The sequence below is a fragment of the Oncorhynchus kisutch genome, linkage group LG5 (assembly GCF_002021735.2).
Source record: "Oncorhynchus kisutch isolate 150728-3 linkage group LG5, Okis_V2, whole genome shotgun sequence".
NCBI classification, from domain to species: domain Eukaryota; kingdom Metazoa; phylum Chordata; class Actinopteri; order Salmoniformes; family Salmonidae; genus Oncorhynchus; species Oncorhynchus kisutch.
Genome location: NC_034178.2, coordinates 52,058,102 through 52,072,949, shown reverse-complemented (window position 1 = coordinate 52,072,949; position 14,848 = coordinate 52,058,102). Strand labels below are relative to the sequence as shown.

Here is a 14,848-nt window from a genome sequence, read left to right as displayed (position 1 = left end):
CTTTGTTTCTTGGGACCTAGAACAAGCATCTCTGTTTTGTCCGAGTTTAAAAGTAGAAAGTTTGCAGCCATCCACTTCCTTATGTCTGAAACACATGCTTCTAGCGAGGGCAATTTTGGGGCTTCACCAGGTTTCATTGAAATGTACAGCTGTGTGTCATCCGCATAGCAGTGCAAGTTAACATTATGTTTTCGAATGACATCCCCAAGAGGTAAAATATATAGTGAAAACAATAGTGGTCCTAAAACGGAACCTTGAGGAACACCGAAATGTACAGTTGATTTGTCAGAGGACAAACCATTCACAGAGACAAACTGATATCTTTCCGACAGATAAGATCTAAACCAGGCCAGAACTTGTCCATGTAGACCAATTTGGGTTTCCAATCTCTCCAAAAGAATGTGGTGATCGATAGTATCAAAAGCAACACTAAGGTCTAGGAGCACGAGGACAGATGCAGAGCCTCGGTCTGATGCCATTAAAAGGCTGATCGTTTTTATATTTTCTGGGTCAAGGTTTGGCTTTTTCAAGAGAGGCTTTATTACTGCCACTTTTAGTGAGTTTGGTACACATCCGGTGGATAGAGAGCCGTTTATTATGTTCAACATAGGAGGGCCAAGCACAGGAAGCAGCTCTTTCAGTAGTTTAGTTGGAAATAGGGTCCAGTATGCAGCTTGAAGGTTTAGAGGCCATGATTATTTTCATCATTGTGTCAAGAGATATAGTACTAAAACACTTGAGCGTCTCTCTTGATCCTAGGTCCTGGCAGAGTTGTGCAGACTCAGGACAACTGAGCTTTGAAGGAATACGCAGATTTAAAGAGGAGTCCGTCATTTGCTTTCTAATAATCATGATATTTTCCTCAAAGAAGTTCATGAATTTATCACTGCTAAAGTGAAAGCCATCCTCTCTTGGGGAATGCTGCTTTTTAGTTAGCTTTGCGACAGTATCAAAAAGGAATTTCGGATTGTTCTTATTTTCCTCAATTAAGTTAGAAAAATAGGATGATCGAGCAGCAGTAAGGGCTCTTCGGTACTGTCTTTCCAAGCTAGTCGGAAGACTTCCAGTTTGGTGTGGTGCCATTTCCGTTCCAATTTTCTGGAAGCTTGCTTCAGAGCTCGGGTATTTTCTGTGTACCAGGGAGCTAGCTTCTTATGAGAAATGTTTTTAGTTTTTAGGGGTGCAACTGCATCTAGGGTATTGCGCAAGGTTAAATTGAGTTCCTCAGTTAGGTGGTTTCTGATTTTTGTCCTCTGGCGTCCTTGGGTAGACAGAGGGAATCTGGAAGGACATCAATGAATCTTTGTGTTGTCTGTGAATTTATAGCACGACTTTTGATGTTCCTTGGTTGGGTTCTGAGCAGATGATTTGTTGCAATTGCAAACGTAATAAAATGGTGGTCCGATAGTCCAGGATTATGAGGAAAAACATTAAGATCCACAACATTTATTCCATGGGACAAAACTAGGTCCAGAGTATGACTGTGACAGTGAGTGGGTCCAGAGACATGTTGGACAAAACCCACTGAATCGATGATGGCTCCGAAAGCCTTTCATAGGATCAGAATAAGTACCAGTATTCTTTTTGTTATCAATTGACCATTCAGCATTGAAGATGCACTATCCTTTATCAATTTACTATTTACCTGGCAAACATTTAGAGCAAAAAGCGAATTGTGGCACTTTTGCGCAGTAAATCCAAATCCAAAACAACCGTTTTTACAGCTGCAAGTAAGTTAGACGCGGAAGTTAGACGCGGCGACAGCTAATAGTTTAAGAATCACATTTACTCATTCATTCAATATGGAACAATCACTCAAGCTGCACTCTGATCTAGCAGAGGACTTGACCACGTCTTCGAGCTTTCCTCAATTCAAGATAAAATCACTTCCACTTGGATCTAACCAAGAACTTTGAAAGGAACTGAAACGCAAAAGCTGCACCTGTGAAATGATCATGCTTATAATCAGCTTCTTGAAATGTCACATCTGTCAAGTGAATGGATTATTTTACCAAAGGAGAAATGCTCACTAACAGGGATGTAAGCTCATTTTTGCACAAAGCTTATTTCTCTTAAATGTTTTGTGCATCTGAAATTTCTGGGATCTTCTATTTCAGCTCATGAAACATGGGACCAACACTTTGTATATGTTTACGTTATATTTTAAGTATAGTTCTTTATGATAGCCACATTAGCAGCAAATTAGCATTAACATTTTTTTTTGGGGGGGGGGTAAATACAGGTGAATATATTGATAAATATAGAGAGATTTACACGGTTATCAAAACGTCATGCCATGGTAAGCCTACACGAAACACAGCCCTTATTTTCTGTGTTTCTGAAATTCCCTATGGGGGAAAAAAAATGGTGGAAAAAACGATTGGAATCATATCCTTGTTTGACTGCTAAGTTTTATGGGTATTATGACTCATACTGTGGAACTCGATTAGAACCTTCTTATAGATCAGTGATTAGAACCTTCAATCCCTGGCATTCAACTAGGGGTACGCGGCCCTGAGGTACTGCAGGGGGTCCGCAATTATACTTATTTTTACCCCCAAAAATAAATATTATATACACTGCCTTCGGAAAGTATTCAGACCCCTTTACTTTTTCCAAATTGTGTTACTTAACAGACTTATTCTAAAATATATTTAACATTTTCAGCACTCTACACACAATACCCCATAATGACAAAGCGAAAACAGATCTAAATTTTTTTTGCAAATGTATAAAAATAAAAAACAGATACCTTTTATATACATACGAATTCAGACCTTTTGCTATGAAACTCAAAATTAAGCTCAGGTGCATTCTGTTTCCATTGATCATCATTGAGATGTTTCTACAACTTAATAGGAGTCCACTTGTAGTAAATTCAGTTGATTGGACATGATCTGGAAAGGCACACACCTGTCTATATAAGGTCCCACAGTTGACAGTGCATGTCAGAGCAAAACCCAAGCCATGAAGTTGAAGGAATTGTCTGTAGAGTGCCGAGAAAGGATTGTGTCGAGGCATAGATCTGGGGAAGGATAGGTAAACATTTCTGCAGCATTGAAGGTCCCCAAAAACACAGTGGCCTCCATCAACACTCTTCCTAGAGTTTGGAACAACCAAGGCTCTTCCTAGAGCTGGCCGCACAGCCAAACTGAGCAATCGGGGGAGAAGGGTCTTGGTCAGGGAGGTGACCAAGATACCCATGTTCACTCTGACAGAGATCTAGAGTTCCTCTGTGGAGATGGGAGAAACTTTCAGAAAAACGATCATCTCTTCTGCACTCCACCAATCAGGCAACTCCTCAGTAAAAGGCACATGACAGCCCGCTTGGAGTTTACCAAAAGGCACCTAAAGACTCTCAGACCATGAGAAACAAGATTCTCTGATCTGAAGAAACCAAGATTGAACTCTTTGTCCTGAATGCCAAGCGTCACGTCTGGAGGAAACCTGGCACCATCCCTATGGTGAAGCATGGTGGCGGCAGCATCATGCTGTGGGGATGTTTTTCAGCGGCAGTGACTGGGAGACTAGTCAAGATTGAGGCAAAGATGAACTGAGGAAAGTACAGAGAGATCCTTCATGAAAACCTGCTCCGGAGCGCTCAGAACCTCAGACTGGGGCGAAGGTTCAGCTTCCAACAGGACAACTACCCTAAGCACACAGCCAAGACAGTGCAGGAGTGCCTTCGGGACAAGTCTCTGAATGTCCTTGAATGGCCCAGCCAGAGCCCGGACTTGAACCCTGTCGAACATTTCTGGAGAGACCTGAAAATAGCTGTGCAGCATTCACTCCCCATCCTACCTGACAGAGCTTGAGAGGATCTTCAGAGAAGAATTGGAGAAACTCCCCAAATAAGGGTGTGCCAATCTTGTATCGTCATATACCCAAGAAGACTCGAGGCTGTAATCACTGCCAAAGGTGCTTCAACAAAGTACTGAATAGGGATCTGAATTCTTATGTAAATGTGAAATTTCAGTTTTTTTATAATTTAGCACAAATTTCTCAACCTGTTTTTGCTTTGTCATTATGGGGTATTGTGTGTTGATTGATGAGGGAAAACAACTATTTAATACATTTTAGAATATGGCTGTAACCGAACAAAATGTGGAAAAGGAAAAGGGGTCTGAAAACTTCTGAAGGCTGTGTATGTGTGTGTGTGTATATATGTATTATTTTCAATGTTATGAATATAGCAACAACAGAATAAATTATGAATTACATACATACAGTAGAAAAGAGGAGAATATATTCTTTAAACTTTATTTCTCAAAGCCTAATATTGATCAAATTACACTGAGTGGAATATCTGACATTGGCTTTGAAAAATACCCACAAAAGACTACCAGTGCAGCAAATGCCGCTGGCTGCTTTAAGCATTCTTGACTTGGACATTCATTTTTGCCAACACACGGCTAACCTTTGTTTAAACAGCTGCTCTTAGCGAAAATGTTTTTGGAGTTACCTTTTTGAAGCTAATCATTTGTGTTAGTTTACAATTCCTCCTCCAATTTATAATGTGGGAAGGTCAAAATAATGAAAACTATCTAACAAATATATTCATTGGGATGTTGATTAATTCTCCTTGCCATTATCATTCAGCTGATAATATGTGATTTTTTATTTTTATGGATTGGGGTCCCTGGGCCGCCGGTTTGCCTGGCAGGGGGTCCCTGGGCCGCCGGTTTGCCTGGCAGGGGGTCCCTGGGGAAGAAAAGGTTTAACACCCCTGCTATAACCCATACATTAAAAATTATTGAAAACCTTTTTCCTTTCAAATTAGATCAACTATGTTGTCTATGCATTATATATTTATAGCCAGCAGCATTACATAATTTTAGTTTCACTTCATATCTTGCAAGTATTTTTTACATATGTGCAACACTTTAGAGCCTATTCATGAATAAACAGTGATTCTCCCTTAAACCACTGCACCACCCTTATTAAATCCAGCGTACATCTGTAGATGTCATGGCTGGAGCCTGTTCAGACTGGCGAGAAGAAAGAGCCCTTGACTAAGCGCCCCCTACTCGGCTGCTGTGAAGATAACGTGAGCCCCTACCATCACACTCAAGCCCTGGTCTCTCTGCTCCCACTGACCCACTAGGTGTGCTGGCTGGAACCAGTGCAGACTGCTGAGAAAGCCAAGCCCTACATCTTCACCCAGGACCAGGCCGTGCTCAATCGCACCTTCTTCCCCTGCTTCTACACGCTGGCCGTCAAGAGCACCTACTCAGCCTCCGTGAAGGTGAGCCCTTGGACTGGACTCTGACTGAGCCAAATGTCCAGGGGAGGATGACCACAGAAAAATATTGTGTGCTGCTGTATGTCAATCTTATTTTTCTCTTTGCAGTGTAAACAAGCTTTTTTTCCCCCTTTTCTGTCTATCGTCTTGTTGTCTCAATTTTGTGCTGTTATTAAACCTCATACTCTGCTTGATATCCAATAGTACAGAACTCTGAATAATTGGTCTAATCCACCACTACTACTACTCCATGTCTGTATTAGTAATGGATTATACCATCATCAGTCATGTTTCTACATCTGCATTGCTTACTCATTGGGGTTTTAGGATGGGTTTCTGTATAAGCACTTTGTGACATCTGCGGATGTAAAAAGGGCTTTATAAATACATTTGATTGATAATTAATTGATCTTGGCACAAGACTGCCCTGTCTGCCTCTCACAGGTTCCTGACGACTTCACGGCAGTTATGAGTGCCAGTAAGGGAGAACACGCCGTCGTTCCCCCTCGGGAGCATGGAGAACCCCTGACACACCTTCATCACAACCTGCATCCTGGCCTGAGACTGCTCGCTTGCTGACGTCATTGTGCGCGAGATGGACAACACCGGAGAGGACCGCCCACTCAACAAACTGCGTGTGAAGATCAAACCAGGTCAGACTAATTAGTTCAACTGACTGAGATTTTGCCTTAAGCTGCAGACTCAATAGAACTGATACACTCGATCATGACTGCTTAAGTTAAAGCAACAAATGTCATCTTTATTTTCTCCCCTCCCTCAGGTGTTGACCCTGATGACACCTATAATGATATGCCCTATGAGAAGGGCTTCTGTACCTGGCCCACCTGGCTGGAGATCAGAGTTGTTTCGATGCCTTCCTCAAGATTGCTGTTACTTCTCATTTTGTGTATATATTACTGTGCTACTCATCAGTAAATACCCTGAGTGTCTGCTTGATGCTTTTTTTAAAGGTTAATACATAAGCACCATCCCTCTCTCGACTGTCCTACTTGACAGAAATGAAGGCTTCTTGCATGTAGTAGGGTCTTTTGCAGAGAGGGTATGAGGGTAGCAGTCTGACATGTAGGTGTTTCTTCTCACAGGCCTACATTGACAAGTTCAAGTTCTGCAGTGTTATGGCAGAGGATGCCCTGGAGTTCTTCCTGGAGTATTTCCCTGGCCCGAAGAAGAAAGGAGTACACAAGATTGAGGGAAAGGGCAGTGTAGTTGACTTTAGACAGCTGTTACAAGCTCACTCTCATGCTTAAAGACACAATCTGACCTGTCACTCTCCCTGTGGTTCCTTTGCTAGGTCTGGAGTTTGATAGCTGGCTCAATGTGCCTGGTTGGCCTCTCTATCTCCCTGACTTGTCGGCTGGCCAGAGCCTGATGAAGCCTGCTGAGCAGCTGTCAGAGCTGTGGGCTGTCGAGGGCCTGGATATGGCCAGCATCATGAAGACCAACATCCAGGCTTGGAAGACTTACTTCCTGGAGAAGATCATAGAGAAGTCACCACTTTCTAGAGATAGGACATGATGGTAACAACACTTCTGCACTGATACCCCTAGCACTATCATTGTACTGGATATACAGTACCAGTCAAAAGTTTGGGCAAATCTACTAATTCAAGGGATTTCCTTTATTTTTGCTATGTTCTACATTGTAAAATAATAGTGAAGACATCAAAACTATGAAATAACACATATGGAATAAGCTACTAACCAAAAAAGAGTTAAACAAATCAAAATATATTTTCTATTATAGATTCTTCAAAGTAGCAACCATTTGCCTTGATTACAGCTTTGCACACTCTTGGCATTCTCTCCGCCAGCTTCATGAGGAATGCTTTTCCAACAGTCTTCAAGGAGTTCCCACATATACTGAGCACTTGTTGTGAAGTGCTTACTTACAAGCCCTTAACCAACTAAGCTTTAAGGAGTTAAGAAGAAAAACGTTGTTGGTAATATGTACATGAAGGTAGAGTTAAAGTGACCATGCATAGATAATAAACGGAGAGCAGCAGCAGCGTAAAAGAGGGGTCTGGGTAGCCCTTTGATTAGCTGTTCAGGAGTCTTATGGCTTTGGGGTAGAAACTGTAAAGAAGCCTTTTGGACCTAGACTTGGTGCTCCAGTACCGCTTGCCGTGCGGTAGCAAAGAGAACAGTCTATGACTAGGGTGGCTGGGGTCTTAGACATTTTTTGGAGCCTTCCTCTGACACCGCCTAGTATAGAGGTCCTGGATGGCAGGAAGCTTGGCCCCAGTGACATAGTGGGCTGTAAGCACTACCCTCTGTAGTGCCTTGCGGTTGGAGGCCGAGCAGTTGCCATACCAGGCAGTGATGCAACCAGTATGCTGTCTATGGTGCAGCTGTAGAACTTTTTGAAGATTTGAGGACCCAAGCCAAGTCTTTTCAGCCTCCTGAGGGGGAATAGGCTTTGTCATGCCCTCTTCACAACTATCTTGATGTGTTTGGACCATGATAGTTTGTTGGTGATGTGGACACCAAGGAACTTGAAGCTCTCAACCTGCTCCACTACAGCCCCGTCGATGAGAATGGGGGCATGCCCGGTCCTCCTTTTCCTGTAGTCCACAATCATCTCCTTTGTCTTGAGGTTGTTGTCCTGGCACCACTAGGCCAGGTCTCTGACCTCCTCCCTATAGACTGTCTCGTCGTTGTCAGTGATCAGGCCTACCACTGTTGTGTCATTGGCAAACTTAATGATGGTGTTGGAGTCATGCCTGGCCATGCGGTCATGAGTGAACAGGGAGTACAAGAGGTGACTGAACATGCACCCCGTGTTGAGGATCAGCTTGGCGGATGTGTTGTCACCTACCCTTACCACCTGGGGGCGGCCTGTCAGGAAGTCCAGGATCCTGTTGCAGAGGGAGGTGTTTAGTCCCAGAGTCCTTCGCTTAGTGATGACCTTTGAGGGTACTATGGTGTTGAACGCTGAGATGTAGTCAATGAATAGCATTCTCACATAGGTGTTCCTTTTGTCCAGATGGGAAAGGACAGTGTTGAGTGCAATAGAGATTGCGCCATCTGTGGATCTGTTAGGACGGAATGCAAATTGGAGTGGGTCTAGGGTTTCTGGGATAATGGTTTTGATGTGAGCCATGACCAGCCTTTTAAAGCACTTCATGGCTACAGACGTGAGTGCTACGGGTCGGTTGTCATTTAGGCAGGTTATCTTAGTGTTCATGGGCACAAGGACCATGGTGGTCTGCTTGAAACATGTTGGTATTACAGACTCAGTCAGGGACAGGTTGAAAATGCCAGTTGGTCAGCGCATGCTCGGAGTACATGTCCTGGTAATCCGTCTGGCCCTGCGGCCTTGTGAATGTTGACCTGTTTAAAAGGTCTTACTCACATCGGCTATGGAGAGTGTGATCACACAGTCATCCGGAATAGCTGATGCTCTAATGCATGCTTCAGTGTTACTTGCCTCAACGCGAACATAGAAGTAATTTAGCTCATCTGGCATGCTTGTATCACTGGACAGCTCGTGGGTAAAACGGATTTAATGAGGTAAAACAAATTTTAGTCCTTGGCCACTAAGAGCGCCACCTCTGGATGAGCGTTTTCCTGTTTGCTTATGGCCGTATAAAGCTCATTGAGTGTGGTCTTAGTGCCAGCATCGGTTTGTGGTGGTATGTAGACGGCTACGAAAAATACAGATGAAAACTCTCTTGGCAAATAGTGTGGTCTACAGCTTATCATGCAATACTCTACCTCAGGTGAGCAAAATCTTGAGGCTTCCTTAGATTTCGTGCACCAGCTGTTGTTTACAAATATGCATAGACTCCCACCCCATGGCCTACCAGAGGCTTTTTTTCTATCTTGCCGAAAAGCTTAAAGCCCGCTAGCTATATGTTATGTCGTCGTTCAGTCAGTGAAACTCAGTGAAACATAAGATATTACTGTTTTTAATGTCATATTGGTAAGATATACGTGATCGTAGTTCGTCTATTTTTATTATTGATTGATTGTATGTTGGCTAATAGGACCGATGGTAAAGGTAGATTACCCTCTCAGTGACGGATCCTAACAAGGCACCCAGATCTTCGTCCACAATACCTCTGTCTCTTTCTCCTGCAAATGATGGGGATGAGGGCCTTCTCTGGCGTCTGAAGTAAATCCTTCCTGTTTGACTTGTTGAAGGAAAAAGTATTCCTCCATTATGGGGTGAGTAATCGCTGTCCTGATATCTAGAAGCTCTTTTCGGGTCATAAGACAAGGTGACAGAAACATTATGTACAAAATAACTTACAAATAACGCGAGAAAACATGCACAATTGGTTACAGGATCGTAAAATGGCTGCCATCTCCTTTGGCGCCATTCTTAAAACAGCCTGAAGGTGTGTTGGGTCATTGTCCTGTTGGAAAAACACTAAGCGCAAACCAGATGGGATGGTGTATCGCTGCAGAATGCTGTGGTAGCCATGCTGGTTAAGTGTGACTTGAATTCTAAATAAAGCAGCCCCACACCATCACACCTCCTCCATGCTTCACGGTGGGAACCACACATGCGGAGATCACACCTACTCTGCGTCTCACAAAGACACAGCGGTTGGAACCAAAAATTTCCAATTTGGATTCATCAGACCAAAGGACAGATTTCCACCGGTCTAATGTACATTGATTGTATTTTCTTCTTCTTCTTCTTATTGGTGTCCTTTAGTAGTGATTTCTTTGCAGCAATTCGACCATGAAGGCCTGATTCACGCAGTCTCCTCTGAACAGTTGATGTTGAGATGTCTGTTACTTGAACTCTGTGAAGCATTTATTTGGGCTGCAATTTCTGAGGCTGGTAACGCTAATGAACTTATCCTCTGCAGCACAGGTAACTCTGGGTCTTCCTTTCTTGTGGCTGTTGTCATGAGAGCCAGTTTATCATAGCGCTTGATGGTTTTTGCGACCACATTTAAAGAACATTCAAAGTTCTTGACATTTTTCGCATTAACTAACCTTCATGTCTTTAAGTAATGATGGACTGTCATTTCTCTTTGCTTATTTCAAATCAAAATCAAATCAAATTTTTATTTGTCACATACACATGGTTAGCAGATGTTAATGCGAGTGTAGCGAAATGCTTGTGCTTCTAGTTCCGACAATGCAGTAATAACCAACAAGTAATCTAGCTAACAATTCCAAAACTACTACCTTATAGACACAAGTGTAAGGGGATAAAGAATATGTACATAAAGATATATGAATGAGTGATGGTACAGAGCGTAGGCATAGGCAAGATACAGTAGATGGTATTGAGTGCAGTATATACATATGAGATGAGTATGTAAACAAAGTGGCATAGTTAAAGTGGCTAGTGATACATGTATTACATAAAGATGCAGTAGATGATATAGAGTACAGTATATACATATACACATGCGACGAATAAGGTAGGGTATATAAACATTATATTAGGTAGCATTGTTTAAAGTGGCTAGTGATATATTTTACATCATTTCCCATCAATTCCCATTATTAAAGTGGCTGGAGTTGAGTCAGTGTGTTGGCAGCAGCCACTCAATGTTAGTGGTGGCTGTTTAACAGTCTGATGGCCTTGAGATAGAAGCTGTTTTTCAGTCTCTCGGTCCCAGCTTTGATGCACCTGTACTGACCTCGCCTTCTGGATGATAGCGGGGTGAACAGGCAGTGGCTCGGGTGGTTGTTGTCCTTGATGATCTTTATGGCCTTCCTGTGACATCGGGTGGTGTAGGTGTCCTGGAGGGCAGGTAGTTTGCCCCCGGTGATGCGTTGTGCAGACCTCACTACCCTCTGGAGAGCCTTACGGTTGTGGGATGAGCAGTTGCCGTACCAGGCGGTGATACAGCCCGACAGGATGCTCTCGATTGTGCATCTGTAGAAGTTTGTGAGTGCTTTTGGTGACAAGCCGAATTTCTTCAGCCTCCTGAGGTTGAAGAGGCGCTGCTGCGCCTTCTTCACGATGCTGTCTGTGTGGGTGGACCAATTCAGTTTGTCTGTGATGTGTACGCCAAGGAACTTAAAACTTACTACCCTCTCCACTACTGTTCCATCAATGTGGATAGGGGGGTGTTCCCTCTGCTGTTTCCTGAAGTCCACAATCATCTCCTTAGTTTTGTTGACGTTGAGTGTGAGGTTATTTTCCTGACACCACACTCCGAGGGCCCTCACCTCCTCCCTGTAGGCCGTCTCGTCGTTGTTGGTAATCCAGCCTACCACTGTTGTGTCGTCCGCAAACTTGATGATTGAGTTGGAGGCGTGCGTGGCCTCGCAGTCGTGGGTGAACAGGGAGTACAGGAGAGGGCTCAGAATGCACCCTTGTGGGGCCCCAGTGTTGAGGATCAGCAGGGTGGAAATGTTGTTGCCTACCCTCACCACCTGGGGTCGGCCCGTCAGGAAGTCCAGTACCCAAGTGCACAGGGCGGGGTCGAGACCCAGGGTCTCGAGCTTGATGACGAGCTTGGAGTGCACTATGGTGTTAAATGCCGAGCTGTAGTCGATGAACAGCATTCTCACATAGGTATTCCTCTTGTCCAGATGGGTTAGGGCAGTGTGCAGTGTGGTTGAGATTGCATCGTCTGTGGACCTATTTGGGCGGTAAGCAAATTGGAGTGGGTCTAGGGTGTCAGGTAGGGTGGAGGTGATATGGTCCTTGACTAGTCTCTCAAAGCACTTCATGATGACGGAAGTGAGTGCTACGGGGCGGTAGTCGTTTAGCTCAGTTACCTTAGCTTTCTTGGGAACAGGAACAATGGTGGCCTTCTTGAAGCATGTGGGAACAACAGACTGGGATAGGGATTGATTGAATATGTCTGGAAACACACCAGCCAGCTGGTCTGCGCATGCTCTGAGGGCGCGGCTGGGGATGCCGTCTGGGCCTGCAGCCTTGCGAGGGTTGACACGTTTAAATGTTTTCCTCATGTCGGCTATTTGAGCTGTTCTTGCCATAATATGGACGTGGTCTTTTACCAAATAGGGTTATATTCTATATACCGCCCCTACCTTGTCACAACATAACTGATTGGCTCAAACGCATTAAGAAGGAAAGAAATTCTACAAATGAACTTTTATCAAGGCACACCTGTTAATTGAAATGCATTCCAGGTGACTACCTCACAAAGCTGGTTGAGAGAATGCCAAGAGTGTGCAAAGCTGTCAAGGCAAAGGGTGGCTACTTTAAAGAATCTCAAATATAAAATATATTTTGATTAGTTTAACACTTTTTTGTTGGTTACAACATGATGCCATATGTTATTTCATAGTTTTGATGTCTTCACTATTATTATACAATGTAGAAAATAGTAAAAATAAAGAAAAACCCTTGAATGAGTTGGTGTGTCCAAACTTTTGACTGGTACTGTACATGTGATTTACCAGAATGTGATTCACCCCAATTCATCAGTGTGAGGATATCTATCTATTCTTTATTTCATTACTTTACGTTTTGTACCTTGCATCTGTAAGTCTGGATGTGCTTAAAGTACTTTTGAAATTAGTCACACCAATCATGTACCTTCACTCTGATTTTGATAAGGTAATATAGAGAAACAGGAGGAGCAGTACCCTCACATCGTGAAGTCAAACAACGCTGAGCTACGACTGTGCTGGGCCCAGATCATTGCCAAGAATCGGCACCAGCCAGGATATCAACATGTGCGCAGCTTCCTCAGCTGCCAGGTTAGAAAAACAAATGCATTTCGTCCTCAACCATCAATTACAGTATTTGTCAAGCAAGTGTTTTAGGCCAGTTTAATGTTTTATTATAGTAAATATAATGTATATATTTATGATATAAGGTGTGTTTTTATAGTGTCAGTTTAAAGTTAGATTAGTGTCTTTAAACATCATTTAATAGTAGTATCTTAGCAATAATATATGAATAAATAGATTGTTTCATTGTATCTTGCTCCCAGGGGAAACAGATGTACACTCTGCCTGTGTACCATGCACTGTGGAATGGATCGGAGGAGGCCAGGTCTCTGGCCACAGATCTTCAGTGCCACCTCACATCAGCTCCACGTCAATGTCCGCAACTACATCAAGAAGATCATCGCCTGAGTGCCATCATAAGAGCTGAACATGAGATCCAGAGTGTAGTCTAGCTGACCCTGGCCTTGAGATATTATAGAGAAGGAGTAGCAGTAGTGGTCTGTCCCAGTACTTTTAGCTGGCCTGTTCTTTAAATGTACTGTCAGGTTGAGATGCCAACATTATCTTGTTTTTTACTGTAGCCTGGTCAGTGGTTACAGGAAAAGAGGCAATTTTACATATTTCACATGCAGCTTGAATGGTAAATTCTTTGCATTTACACAGCCCAGCATGAAAGGCTCTGCTCTGGGCATATCTTGCCTAAAGCATAGATATGCCCATGCTAATTAAGCAGTACTTGTGATGAAAAAATCAAGTGGATTAAGGAAAAATAAAATTACTACTTTTGATGTATTGAGTATGTATAAAACATTTTTTATTGTTTTTTCATCCAAACTAAGCTGTATTTTAAAAACTGTTCCAAACAATAAAAATACATTATTTTGAAGTAAATCTGTAGTGGTTGGTGTTTTTCCTCCTGAAAGATTCAATGTATCTTATTGCTTTTATTTGCTGTTCACTGTAATACTTTATTTTATTACAATGAACAAAAATATAAATGCAGCATGGAAAGTGTTGGTTTATAATGAGCTGAAATAAAATATCCCAGAAATGTTTCATATGCACAAAAAGCTTATTTCTCTCAAATGTTGTGCACAAATTTGTTTACATCCCTGTGAGTGAGCATTTCTCCTTTGCCAAAATAATCCATCAACCTGACAGAGGGGGCATATCAAGAAGCTGATGAAACAGAATGATCATTACATAGGTGCACCTTGTGCTGGGGACAATAAAAGGCCACTCTGAAATGTGCAGTTTTGTTAAAACACAAAGCAACAGATGTCTCAAGCTTTGAGGGGGCGTGCAATTGGCATGCTGACTGCAGGAATGTCCACCAGAGCTGCTGCCACATAATTTAATGTTCATTTATCTACCATAAAATGCCTCCAACTTCGTTTTAGAGAATTTGGCAGTATGTCCATCTGGCCTCCCACCCGCAGACCACGTGTTTGGTGTTGTGTGGGCAAACGGTTTGCTGATGTCAACGTTATGAACAGAGTGCCCTGCCCCATGGTGGCGGTGGTGTTATTGTATGGGCAGGCATAAACTACGGACAACGAACACAATTGCACTTTATCCATCGCAATTTGAATGCACAGAAATACGGTGACGCGATCCCGAGTCCCATAGTAGGGTTCATAAAAAAAAAAAAAGGTTTCTGTATTCCCAGTCATATCCAGTGCGGCGCACCATTGGCCCAGCGTCGTCCGGGTTTGGCCAGGACGGGCCGTTATTGTTCTTAACTGACTTGCCATGAATGTATTTCAATTGACTGATTTCATCATATGAGCTGTAACTTGGTAAAGTCTCTGAATGTGTTGCATATTGCGTTTATATATATTTTTCAGTATACTTTCATGGTAGAATATATAATTTGACTTGAGAAGAGAACAAATCTGGTATACTCCCTATTGTTGTATCATAATCGTGCTGCTGTATAAATTAGTGGCATTTCCGCTTCTCCAAC

At 42.9% G+C, this 14,848-nt stretch overlaps 1 pseudogene; it reads left to right on the top strand.

The window, feature by feature from the left end:
- The first annotated feature begins 4,963 nt into the window (after positions 1-4,963).
- LOC109891586 (aminopeptidase B-like) lies at positions 4,964-13,767 on the top strand (annotated as a pseudogene).
- Positions 13,768-14,848: the final 1,081 nt, after the last annotated feature.